This window comes from Giraffa tippelskirchi, chromosome 10 (genome assembly GCF_054371585.1).
Source record: "Giraffa tippelskirchi isolate mGirTip1 chromosome 10, T2T-mGirTip1v1.2.pri, whole genome shotgun sequence".
In the NCBI taxonomy this organism is placed as follows: Eukaryota; Metazoa; Chordata; class Mammalia; order Artiodactyla; family Giraffidae; genus Giraffa; species Giraffa tippelskirchi.
Genome location: NC_137284.1, coordinates 157,245,594 through 157,258,374, shown reverse-complemented (window position 1 = coordinate 157,258,374; position 12,781 = coordinate 157,245,594). Strand labels below are relative to the sequence as shown.

At 45.8% G+C, this 12,781-nt stretch overlaps 1 long non-coding RNA gene across 2 annotated transcripts; it reads left to right on the top strand.

Moving 5' to 3' along the window:
* The first annotated feature begins 14 nt into the window (after positions 1 to 14).
* Positions 15 to 11,872, top strand: LOC145523381 (uncharacterized). Of its 2 annotated transcripts, none has more exons than XR_014066521.1 (3): positions 15 to 163; positions 866 to 939; positions 10,293 to 11,872. It is a non-coding gene; the product is annotated as an uncharacterized LOC145523381 (long non-coding RNA). The 2 variants fall into 2 exon arrangements; XR_014066520.1 differs by lacking the exon at positions 10,293 to 11,872 and adding an exon at positions 3,574 to 3,950 and having other exon boundaries at positions 15 to 622.
* Positions 11,873 to 12,781: the final 909 nt, after the last annotated feature.

The window sequence follows — 12,781 nt, the reverse complement described above, 5'->3', positions numbered from 1 at the left end:
CACCCGCCATCTTTAGTGCTGACAACGGGTCTCGTTGCCCGTACGTCCCACCTTGATGCAGGAGAGGTTGCGAGCTCTTTCAACTGACTTATTGTGGACTTGACCCCGAAGCCTGACTCCTCATCCTTTTAGGTCTCCGCTCAGATGTCACCTTCTCAGGGAAGTTGTCCCTGCTAATCTGCTAGGTGCCCCCTCCGCCCCCACCTTACTCACTATCTCAACAATCTATTGCTTTGCTTCACAACATTTGGAGCAAATTTATACCGTGTATATATATTTATTTGTACTCCTATAGCAGGCTATAGGCACCGCTAGATACAGCTCCTGAATGTCTTACCATTGATGACAAGGATGCGCAGCACAGTATTTGGTGCATTCATGGGAAACACGCAAATGTTTTCTGAATAAAGAAAAAAAACTTGACGTTAGAATTCTTATACCTGTCAGAATGCTGCATGCTTTCCTCTATAGAAGAAAAGCCTGCGCAACAAATGCACGGACAGCTTTAAGGGGTGACTGACCTTCGATCACGTTAACACTACACCAGGATCATTATGGAACATGTTCTCAAGTATCAAATGTGGAGTGAAGTCCGAAAGTTCTTCCTGAAACCCGGACCAAAGTAGGCACCACTTACCGACTATGTTATGAAGGTGGCGAAGGTCCCACCTGCTCCCTCCTCCCTCCCTATCATATATTCCTGACCTTACTTTTTAGGAGTCTTCTGGAGACGTAGTTCCATGCAGTTTAACCGGTATTAAAAGCACTCTTAAACTGTTTTTCCCTAAAAGAAGCAGTGGTAGATTACTTAATCACGTTAGATAACCCATGATCATTCTTTTTTTTTTTTCCTTAACCTATTCAGGTCAAATAAGGCCCAGATCTAGAAATTTTTCGAGGGACCTAGAAAGAGAAGCAGAAGGCAGGAAGAAAAGAAAGGTGAGGAGTGTGGGGGAAAGCCTGTATAGGACCCCGAGGCTGGGGGCAAAGGCTCACTTGCCTCCTTTGTGTTTTGCAAAAGCCCTGGCCAAGCCCACTGTTTCATGGCCCTCATCAGAATGCTGTGGAGAAACTCGAGATTGCAGACTGGCACCGCCCCCTCTTTCTTTCGCTTACCACATATTTATCAGGTGCTACTATGGGACAGGCCTTGCGTCAGATGGGACATGAAACACTAAGTGGGATATTCGCAGTCTCTGCCCCTAAGGCTTTCTTTTTTTTAATATTTATTTATTTATTTACCTGGCTGCACCAGGTCTTCACTATAGCATGCAGGATCTTTAGTTGCACAGAGTTTTAGACCCTGGACCACAGGAGAAGTCCCTCTGCCTACAAGACTTTAGAGTCTTGTGAGAGATAGCAGAAGCCTGAGCGCCACAACTAGAGAGCAACCCTTGCCTCCACAACTAGAGAAAAGCCCTCACAGCAAAGAGAACACAGCATGGCCAAAGATAAATAAACTAAAAAAAAAAAAAAGCCAAACAGGGCACCTACACCTGCCTTAGGGGTCAGTGAAGCCTTCTCAGAGCAGCGGTGCCTAAGCTGAAACCCAGAGGGTGGATGGAGAAAAACTCAATGGTGGAGAGGGAAGGGCCGGAGAGTGTTTCTGGGACAAGAAGGCCAGAGGACCTCAAGACTCATAGACGGCCCTGCCATCTTCACCAGGGAAGAAGCCTTAGTGGGATTTGGAACTGGCTAGTAATAAAGGAGGTCCCTTTTCAGGGAGTGTCCCTTCTGCAAAGGACTGACTGGAAATGGCGACCAAGGCCAGCAGCTGGTAGCAAGCAAAGGACTTCCTAACTTCAAATATGTCCTCTTGACCCCACTAACCCTTGACGTTTGAGTGAAGGCATTTGCACATGTGGGGAACAGAGACCACTTAAGGGGGCACAGGAGCAAATTTTATTATTCCATATAAAGAAAATCCAGAAATTCCAGGGTAATTCAACGGTTGGATGACATCACTGTAGACCTGTACGTTCTGTCCTGCCAGACTCTGCAGACTGGGCTTTGTCCTCAGGCTCCTCCCGTTGCTGTCGTGAGATGACTGCAGCCGCCCGGTACACCGTACCATCATGCACAAAGACAGACGGAGAAGTGCCATGTCGTGGGAGAGGGAGAAATGTGTCTCCGGAAGTACCTAGCTGTTCCCCCCCGCCCACCATGATCGGGCTCCATGAGTTTCCCAGGGCTGCTGGAGCAAAGTGCCAGGAACTGGTTAGCCTAGAACAACAGATATTTATCATCTCACGATAGGGCAGAAGGTCAAAATCGAAATGTCAGCAGAACCAGTCCTCACTGAAGCCTCCAGGAAGAGACCTAGTGTTCCTAGAAGTCCGTGGTGATCTTGGTTTATAGACGTATCACTCCAGTCTCTGCCTCTGACTCAACGCCATGCTCTCCCTCTGTGTTTCTGCATCATCACCTGGCGTTCTCTTCTTTTTTAATATTTATTTATTTGGCTGCTCCAGATCTCCCAGGTGGCTCAGTGGTAAAGAATCCACCTGCCAATGCAGGAGACCCAGGAGATGTGGGTTCGATTCCTAGGTCAGGAAAATCCCCCAGAGGAGGAAATGGCAACCCACTCCAGTATTCTTGCCTGGATAATTCCATGGGCGGAGGAGGCTTGTGGACTGTAGTCCATAGCGTGGCAAAGAGTCAGAGACGGCTGAGCACGCACACGTTTGGCTGCACAGAGGGTTACTCACTGCATGCGAGATCTAGCTCCCTGATGAGGAATCAAACCAGGTCCCTCTGCATTGGGAGCATGGAGTCTTAACCAGTGGACCCCCAGGAAAGTCCCTGGTATTCTCTCCTTATAAGCACCAGTCACAGTGGATTAAGACCCACCCTAATGACCTCATCTTACCTTGATTTCATCTGCAAAGGCCTTGTTTCCAAATAAGATCCCATTTACAGGTACTGGGGTAAGGACTCCAGCATGTCTTTGGGGGAGACAGTTTTGCTTGTAATAACACCAGCTTATGCCAAAAATGGTCACAGGTGAGGGGAATTGATGCATTTGATTAGCTTAGACTATTAAAACCACACCCCTGGGCTGGTGAAGACCCTCATCATGTCTTCAGAAGCATATGGCACCCATACCTGAGGGGAATGGGATTTGATGAGCATAAGGGGAATGACTTTCCAGGTGGCGCTGGTTGTAAAGAACCCACCCACCAATGCAGGAGACGGAAGAGATGCAGGTTCAATCCGTGGGTTGGGAAGATCTCCTGGAGGTGGGCATGGCAACCCACTTCATTATTCTTGCCTGAAGGATCCCGTGAACAGAGGAGCCTGATGGGCTACCATCTATAGTACCGAAAGTGTTAGTCACTCAGTCATGTCCGACTCTTTGTGACCCCAGGGACTATAGCCCACCAGGCAAGAGTACTGGAGTGGGCTGCCGTTTCCTTCTCCAGGTCTATGTAGAGTAGTCCACGAAGAGTCGGACGCAATTGAAGTGACTTAGCCCGCACGTGGGAAATGACTGCAAACAGTTTCCGCCTCACTCGTAATTCTCCTGATGAAACCACATATGATCGCTTATTCCATGTCTTTTCACTCCTCTAGCCTCTTATTTTCTGACCCAGCTGGAGCTCTGCCCCCTCTCTGAAGCTCTCCCTCAGCTTCCAGAAAGAGTCATCATGCTCTCCTCCGGACTCTGAGAGCCTCCTACATCCGTTCACGTGTTCGCTTATCTGATGGCATCACAATGGTTGCGCTTTCATCGCCCTTGGTACACCAGCCTGAGAGTAGAACTATGTCTCAGATACTTTTATGTCTTTGGGTTATCGGGCACTTCTGACATTTTGTGGCCACTCAGTGAAAGGTTCTTAAATAAATGGAAGTCATCGTCAATTGTTAAGCCTCTCAATTACACATAACATTGGTTTTTACTTGCTTTCTTTTCATCATCAAAAGTAAATAAAAGCGAACCTTCCGTGTGATTTCTGTGTTAGTGTTTTCACTGTTTTTTTTCTATATATCAAAGCATATTCTCTGTTATTCTTCTGAGGTCATAAACTCCTATGGATCAGAGACTGATGGCATCCCTTTTGACAAAGGCCAAAACACCCACAGAGAAACAAGCCTCCCATTCTGTAAGAGGCACTTCAAGTACAATCTCTGTTAATGGTATTGCTAAGGTTTGCTCCTTCCAATATACTTTGCAAAATTCTACTCTCTCCTTATAGTGAGAGGACTGTTTTAGTCGACTCTCCATGGCAGAAAGAGGCTTCTCTTTACTGTGTTTCTACCCAAAAATGACCTCCTACTCCTCCTTCCCCCAACCCCTAAAGGGCCAGAAACGTGGGAACAGGAAGTCTTCCTGTATAGAATTCAGCATCTCTTCCATGGCAGACGAGAGGACTGTTTCATTTCTACTCTCCTGAGGGCTGGATAAGCCAGCATCACTCTCCAATGAACCTTTAATAAACATCTTTAATGCTGGTTACAATGCATTTTTACGCATATGAAGACAACTGAAAATAATCAGGACTTACAGAGACTGTCAATCTAATGGAATTTAGTCAGGGCACACTCAGACAATGTGATCTTCATTTCCTGCATTTAACTAGTGTTGCTGGCCCAAGAAGGAAAAAGAACACAAAAATGAAAAGCTGTCCTGAAAAGCTGCCCAGCCAGTGGCTCTGTGGATCTTAAGTTGCAAAGCTGTGGGCAGAAGCCATCAGTGAGTTCTCTGTTGCCATGAGGATGCAAATAGAGAAAGGAGTGTCCCCAAAGTAGGGCCCGTTCCTTTGAAAGTAGCTGGCACCCTCCTTCAAGAGGAAGGGCCTGTCACTGCATTCAGTGGACCTCCCAGAGGGCTTGGCAATAGTGGGAGAAAATGGGCCAAGCTGGAGCTGATTGGCCAGAGTGCGCTGAGTTGATAACCGACCTAAAACCACAAGACTGGGGAGGAAATCACCAGGGGCTTCCCTGGAGGCTCAGATGGTAAAGAATCTGCCTGCAATGCAGGAGACTCAGGTTTCATCCCTGGATCGGGAAGAGCCCCTGGAGAAGGGCATGGCAACCCACTCCTGTATTTTTGCCTGGAGAATCTATGGACAGAGGAGCCAGGTGGGTTATAGCCCGTGGGGTCGCAAAGAGTCGGACACGACTGAGCAACTAACACTGGCCTTATTCAGATCAGTTCTGCTGCTTCTGCCTGCACCCATGGCAATGGCTTCAACCGGAAAACTGGTCCTCCACCGCCTCCCCTCTCGTACTGTTCATTCAATCTCTCCAGGTCCCTTATACGTATCCCTCTGCTTGCTTCCTGCTGTCACTCTTGCTAAACTACTCAGTAGCTTCCCGCCGGCCAGCCTATCTCCGTGTTTTCCCCATACAAGACCTCTTTGAGGTGAGTTATGCTGCTAGGAGAAGCAACCTGGCAAAACCCAGAACCTCTATCCATCATGTCTGGCTCCTTTCCCCACAATCTTCAGTGATTCCCTCTTGTTGTAGAAGCTGATCCTAACCCTCAGGTGGTATTCAAGGTCCTCTGTGATGTACTCCCGAGTCACCTGTTTTGTTTTTTTCAGTTCGGCTGCACGGTCTTAGTTGTGGCACTGGGGATCTTTGTGACGTCAGGCAGGATCTTTGAGTTGTGGCATTCGAACTCTTAGCGGCAGCGTGTGGGATCTACTTTCCTGACCAGAAATTGAACCCAGGCCGCCTGCACTGGGAGTCTCAGCCAATGGGCCACTAGAAGAGTCCCCCAAGTCACCTTTCTAATTTCATCTCACGTGACGTCCTCGACACGTCTGGGCACAACGGACAACAGACCAAACCCTGCCTATTGTCTGGTCTTCATGCAGGCTCCGCAGTCTAGAACATTCTTCTTTGCCTACCCCGTCCTCTCTACCCTTCCCGATTCCATTCAGAGCTCACTCATCTTCCAATTTCAGCCCAAATCCACTTCATCTTCTCATTCAGGACAGGTGCATCTTTATGCCTCTCATCAGAAGCAAGCACCGATTCTGTCAGCGTCTACAGCTGAGGTCTGGAGAGATGCACTGTAATGCGGTCTTCTGTTCTGCCAAACAGTATTATGGGTTTATCTGGAACTATTTCCCAGCCACTTCTTAGGGAGAAGACTGGATGACAGTAATAGCTTACAAAAGCATTTTCAGTCCATCACACATTTAATCGTCATAATCCCAAGAGGGAGGTATTATGAAAACCTCTCTTAATCAAATAAGGAAACCAAGGCTCGTACTTTTCAATTAAGATATGTGCTTAGTTACTCAGTCCTGTCCAACTCTTTGCAACCCCATAAACTGTAGCCCTCCAGGCTCCTCTGCCCATGGGGATTCTCCAGGCAAGAGTACTGGAGTGGGTTGCCATACTCTCTTCCAGAGGATCCTCCTGACCCAGGGATCAAATCCAGGTCTCCTGAATTGCAGACAGATTCTTTACTGACTGAGCCACCAGGCAAGCCAGTAAAACTTTAATTTTGTTCTGGACACATTCTTTAGGCCCTCTCGAGAAAATACGGAGATGCTAAAGTGTTCGAAGCCAGCATCTGGTAAGCGGAGGTTCAGTGTATGTTAGAGCCAGAAGGAATCTCAACATTCAGTCCTTCAGAACAAGCCTGTCCTTTGAGAATTTCAAATACACTTTGAAATGTTTTGAGCTCTTCACCTTGAATGTTTTCTATTTCCAGTAACAAATGCCCATGGACTCCCATTAGGCAATCACTATATGTTCTTGAGACTGAGTAGCATCCAATAAAAATCTAATTCTTCTGCCAATGGGAATGAAACTGCTGAGTAGTGGAACTGGACACCAGGCAATCTGGACAGGATGTTCTGCCAAGAGCTTGGCCCAGATGCCTCTTGCCATTGTGCAATCTCACAAGCAACAGGTTTTGGAGGAGCTGCCTTCCTGGGGCCTCCCCTTTCCTTATTGATGTTCATTCTAGAACATTTTTTAGGAGCATCACAGCACAAACTTATTAATATAAGAGAATAAAGGAAGCAAGCCTGTACCATTTCAACTTATCTTCACTGGACATCGACTTGGTCCCTTTGGGCAGGAGAAGATGTGCAGGGAAACTTACAGAATTTCTACCTGAGGGGCTTCCCTGGCAGTCCAGTTCAGCTCAGTCACTCAGTCGTGTCCAGCTCTTTGTGACCCCATGAACTGCAGCACGCCAGACTTCCATGTCCATCACCAAATCCCAGAGCTTACTCAAACTCATATCCATTGAGTCACTGATGCCATCCAAACATCTCACCCTCTGTCATCCCCTTTTCTTCCTGCCTTCAATCTCTCCCAGGATCAGGGTCTTTTCAAATGAGTCAGTTCTTCGCATCAGGTGGCCAAAGTATTGGAGTTTCAGCTTCAGCATCAGTCCTTCCAATGGATATTCAGGACTGACCTCCTTTAGGATGGACTGGTTGGATCTCCTTGCAGGCCAAGGGTCTCTCAAAGAGTCTTCTCGAACACCACAGTTCAAAAGCATCGGTTCTTTGGAACTCAGCTGGCAGTCCAGCGGTTAAGAATCCATGCTTCCTGGCTTCGATCCCTGGTCCGGGAAGATGCCACATGCTGTGGACCAACCAAGCCCATGCACCGCCACTGCTGAGCCCGTTCTAGAGCCTGCGCTCCACAGCAAGAGAAGCCACTGCAATGAGAAGCCCAAACACCGCAACTGGAGACGAGCCCCTGCTTGGTGCAACTAGAGAAAGTCCGCACAAAGCAACAATGACTCAGTGCAGCCAAAAATAAATAAACAAAAATAAACTAGTTTAAAAAAGAAGAATCCATGCTTCCATTGCAGGAGGCATGGGTTCAATCCCTGGTCAGGGAACTAAGATCCCACATGCAGGAAAGCCTAAAAATAAATTTAAAAAATAAAAAAAGAATTTCTATCTAAACAGTAACAGATAAGAGGGTGCAAAGTGAGAAGCCGTGCCTGCTGAATTTGCCTTTTCATCTAGCTGAAGCTCTGGTTGTAACAATGTGTACCTGAAAACTAGACACGCCATCACCATGTTTCCAGTCTTATCTTACTGTTTCTTGTGCTTCTTACTTATCAAGGTGCAAGATGAATCCAAAGCAAGAGGAGTTTGCAGAAAAACATTTGCTCACTGTGTTCCCAATAATTACAACTGATAACAAATAGCTATCAGTTAAAATAAAAATTACATCATATTCTTAATCCAGATATTTTTAGTTGTAATAGTTTGCACCAACAGAAAATGTATCAAATTAATTTTACTTGTTTATTGAAGTATGTAAAGAGTCTAAATTTTGAAGTCTTTCAGAACTGTGTCCAAATCTCATCTCAGAAACTTAAATATGTTTCTGCACAAGTTACTTAATATCTCTAAGCTTTCATTGCCTTATCTGGAAGGAGGGATTTTTCTGACTTTTCAAGTTAGTTTATAAAAATACCAGGCATTACAATATGGAAAATGTTCAATATCATTACTGTCGTGATTCTCAGAGGCTTCTTTCCCTTGATTAGTAATTCTCTTAAACTTAGACTTTTCTGGCCACGTCACATAGCTTCAGTCCAGCTATTTGGGTTCTAACTAAGGGATAAAAAGAAGGACTGACCTGCCCTCACTAATACTTAAGATTTGAGACATTTTCCATTAGAGAAGATGAGCTATGTTGAATCATTCATGTCTCCTAACAGCTCTCCCTTGTGACCAAGGACACTTCATTGTCATGGTGCTAAAGATTTTGTGATTCAAAGCTAAATAGTCTTTAACGGTGAGAAGTACAGACTTTGAAGCCAAACTCCCTCAGTTTGGATTTCAGCTCTGACTTTATGCATTTATTAGCAAGTCCCTGGTGGTTCAGTCAGTAAAGAACCCGCCTGACCTAGGTCTGATTCCTGGGTGGGGAAGATCCCCTGCAGGAGGACATGGCAACCCACTCCAGTATTCTTGCCTGGAGAATTCCACGGACAGAGGAGCCTTGTAGGCTACAGTCCATGGGCTCTCAAAGGGTCAGTCATGAGTGAGCAACTAACACTTGCGCTTGTACCTTTTAGATGCTGACAGCGGGCTAAGTGACTGGGGTCTAAACTGAACACCTGTGAGGGTGAGTTGAGGAGGGGGTGGAGACATGGCAGTCTTTGAACATGCTAGAATCGAGTGGGGACGATGTAGGGAGCGCCCAGGAGAGAATGATGAATTCTGATCAGGAGAGCCAGGACCAGCTCCACAAAGAGACATTTAAAAACAAAACAGAAAAGTGGGAAAGGAAGAACAGCATTTGCAAAGGCACAGAGGCTTATTTCAGGAAATGACTAGTCCAGTATAAGCCAATGCAGGATGCAGGGACTGAGACGAAGTTAGAAAGAAGAGTTTGAAATTAAATTGAGGAAAACCTTCAGCACTATTGTGGGGCATTGTACTTTATTCTAGGCAGTAAATATGCGAAGTGTTTTGGGAGAACAGTGTGTGTGTGTGTGTGTGTGTGTGGTGTGCGTGTCTGGGAAAAATAAGGAGGAGGAGATGGAATGCAAGGATATCAACTAGGATATCAATGAAGTAGTTAAAACAGAGGATCATGATGGCAATAGGAATAGGAAAGACATTTCAGTGGTAGAAATGTAAAAATAAAAGTTCTCAGGGGCCAGTTGGATTTTTTTTTTTTTTTAAGTGAGGAAGAGGAAGACAAAAAAATCACTATATTTAGTTTGGATGGTTCTGTGCATCATGAAACCGTGAACTGAGATGAAAGATCAAAGTTCCCTTTGAGGTACTTCCTGGACATCCAGGAAAAGATGCTTGAGAAGCAGTTAGAAGTGCTGGACGGGAGCTGAGCGGAGAGGGTACGCAGTCTTCTTTGCTCCAGTGCTGTAGAAAGGGCATCACTGATTCCCCATTCTGTTTGGAAGGGGCACCGTGGGTCGTTGGGCTATTCATCTTGGTCTTTGTCCATGACATGGGAATATAGAAACGTCAAGACTCTTCCTGCGGCTCCGCAAGCCTCCTCTCTCCGGCTATCTGTCTGGCTCTTTCAGCTGTCATATCTCTGGCATGCATCCCAGTTTCAATTATTTGGTTCCATTGTCTCATAAACGTATTTGTACTTGTCAGATCATGTGTCCTAAATTTTGGCTTGGACAAGATGAGAAGTTTAGTCATCAGTGATCCATCACCCACACACTCTGTCACTGGCCTGCATACATTGCTTGTGTCCTGCACAGATACATTGACAATCCCTGACTTGGTCACTGAACAAGCACATATCCTAACAGAGGTCCCAGCTTTTTACCAGAGTCAGTCTACATTACAACTGTCTTTTTTTTTTTTTTTATCCAGGGGCTCTTAAGGAAAAAAAAAATGGCTTAAGGAATGGAAGAAGGGAAGAGGTGATGAAGACAACAAGATCAGCTTAAGAGAGATGTCGTTGTTGTTTAGCCCCTCAGTTGTGTCCAACTCTGCGACCCCATGGACTGCAGCACACAGGCTTCCCGGTCCTCCACTATCTCGCAGTTTGCTCAAACTCATGTCCATTGAGTCGGTGATGCCATCCAACCATCTCGTCCTCTGTCATCTCCTTCTCCTCCCACCTTCAATCTTTCCCAGCATCAAGGTCTTTTCCAATCAGTTGGCTCTTTGCATCAGATGACCACAGTATTGGAGCTTCAGCTTCAGCATCAGCATGATCTCAGGTCAAACTTCCAAATTAAGCTGGTCTGCCTCAAAGTATCTTCCGTCATAAAAGTATTAGGTAAGAAATGAGATGGGGCACCAATCAGCCCCATCATTCTCAAAACGGCATTGTAAGAAGGGCATCATTAATATCCCAGTGCTTGTGATGCTAGGATTGCTCTCTGTCTCACTGCCTGAAACTCTAGATTCCATGTCTTCAAGACTGTAAACAGCTCTGGGAAGGTTAAGGGCTCACAGATCATCATAAATTAGTGGCTGTTTTCCTGAGCCAGCTACCGAGGAAATGGGATATTCGACTCAGGGCACAGAGGGCGAGGGTGCAGGGGGGAAGAGGATTGTCGGTGTTTTAAAGGTTTGGACAGCTGCCAGAGGTGCTGACTAGTTCATGACTACCGCAGGAAGAGAGTGATACTGAAGCAGAAAACCTCGTAGACCCGTGGAGCAAGGGCTTAAGGCAGCTTGAGATCACTTGGACTTGTCCCCATACTCTCCCCACCTCCCCACCCAGGGAGGACAACCCCCCGGTAGAGTAGAGTGTGCCCGGCTCCTTCCTCATCCTGCAAGGCCTCCACTCTGGGGTGCAAATCTAAGAGCATACATTGCCAGCAACACAATAATAGCATTTTGGGGGGAGTCAAATAGAACCTCTGGGCTTCCCAGATGGCGCAGTGGTAAAGAATCCACCTGCCAACGCAAGAGACGCGAGTTCAATCCCTGGGTCAGGAAGATCCCCTGGAGGAGGAAATGGCAACCCACTCCAGTATTCCTTGCCTGGAGAATCCCATGGACAGAGGAGCCTGGTGGGCTACAGTCCACGGGGTCGCAAAGCGTCAGACAAGCCTGAGTGACTGAGCGCACACACACAAATAGAACATCTACTGTTCTTTATATGTTCTGAGTCCACACGACTGAACGTAAGATGTGCTTTGGGAACTCCATCCATGTTTATGTTGGGAGTTCCCTAATAACTAAAATAGCTAACATTTTAAAATTTTATTTTATCGAAGTATAATTCATTTTCAGTATTGTGTTAATTTACAGCAAAGTGATTCAGTTACATACATACATGCACACACACACATATGCTTTATTTTTTATATTCTTTTCCATTATGTTTTATCACAGGATATTCAATATTGAAAAATAGCTAACATTTTTTAAAAACTTACTAATCACTGTGCTAAATGATGTGTTAATAAACTTACATTTTATTTAAATGTAAAAAATTTATATGTAATTTAATAAAATTACAATGGGTAATTTTATTTAATCCCTAGGATAGGCCCAGGAGGTTGGTGTTATTGTTATTACGCTCATTTTATAGACAGGGAAGCAGGCTTAGAACTAAGTGATAGATCCAGGGTGCAGAGGCAGCAATCAGACTCCGAAACCACGCACTCCTCAGACAAGACACAAGTGTTCAGTGACCGTCGCTGGCTTTCATTCTGAAAAAGAGAAAAAGCTTGTCCATCACCATGGCAGTTCTGGGCATTATCTTCACAGGAGGCCATGTGAGGAGCAATTAAAGATCAAGATCTTGAGCCAAGTGTTCATGGAATCAAGTCAGATTCTGCCGCTTACAATTTGAGTTACACAGGACAAGTTTCTCATTCTCTCTGAAACTTAATGCCTCCATCTGTAAAACAGGAGGGAACAAGTCAGCCATACAGAAACAGTGTGAAGGTTTAATAAGCTGGTGAAACAGTGCACTCAGGAAATGGTAACAGCACCCCTGCTTTGGTGGCAGGTCTGTAAGCTCCACAGTATATGGAAACATGTATCATCTACGAAGAAACCGCAAGGGTTTCATTGAAACAGTGGAGTCAGCTCATGCCTTCTGGTTCTTAGAACCTCCTCCCCCACCAAGTAATATACAGGCAGACAAAAGATCAGAAGCATTTTTACACAACTTTACCAACTTCCCTGGTGTCTCACTGGTTTAAAAAAAAAAAAAAATCCACCAGCAATGCAGGAGATGTGGGAGACCCTGGTTTGATCCCTGGGTCAGGAAGATACCCTGAAGGAGGAAATGGAAACCCACTCCAGTATTCTTGCCTGGGAAATCCCATAGACAGAGGAGGCTGGTGGGCTACAGTCCACAGGGTCACAAAGAGTCGAAGAAAACTGAGCGTGAT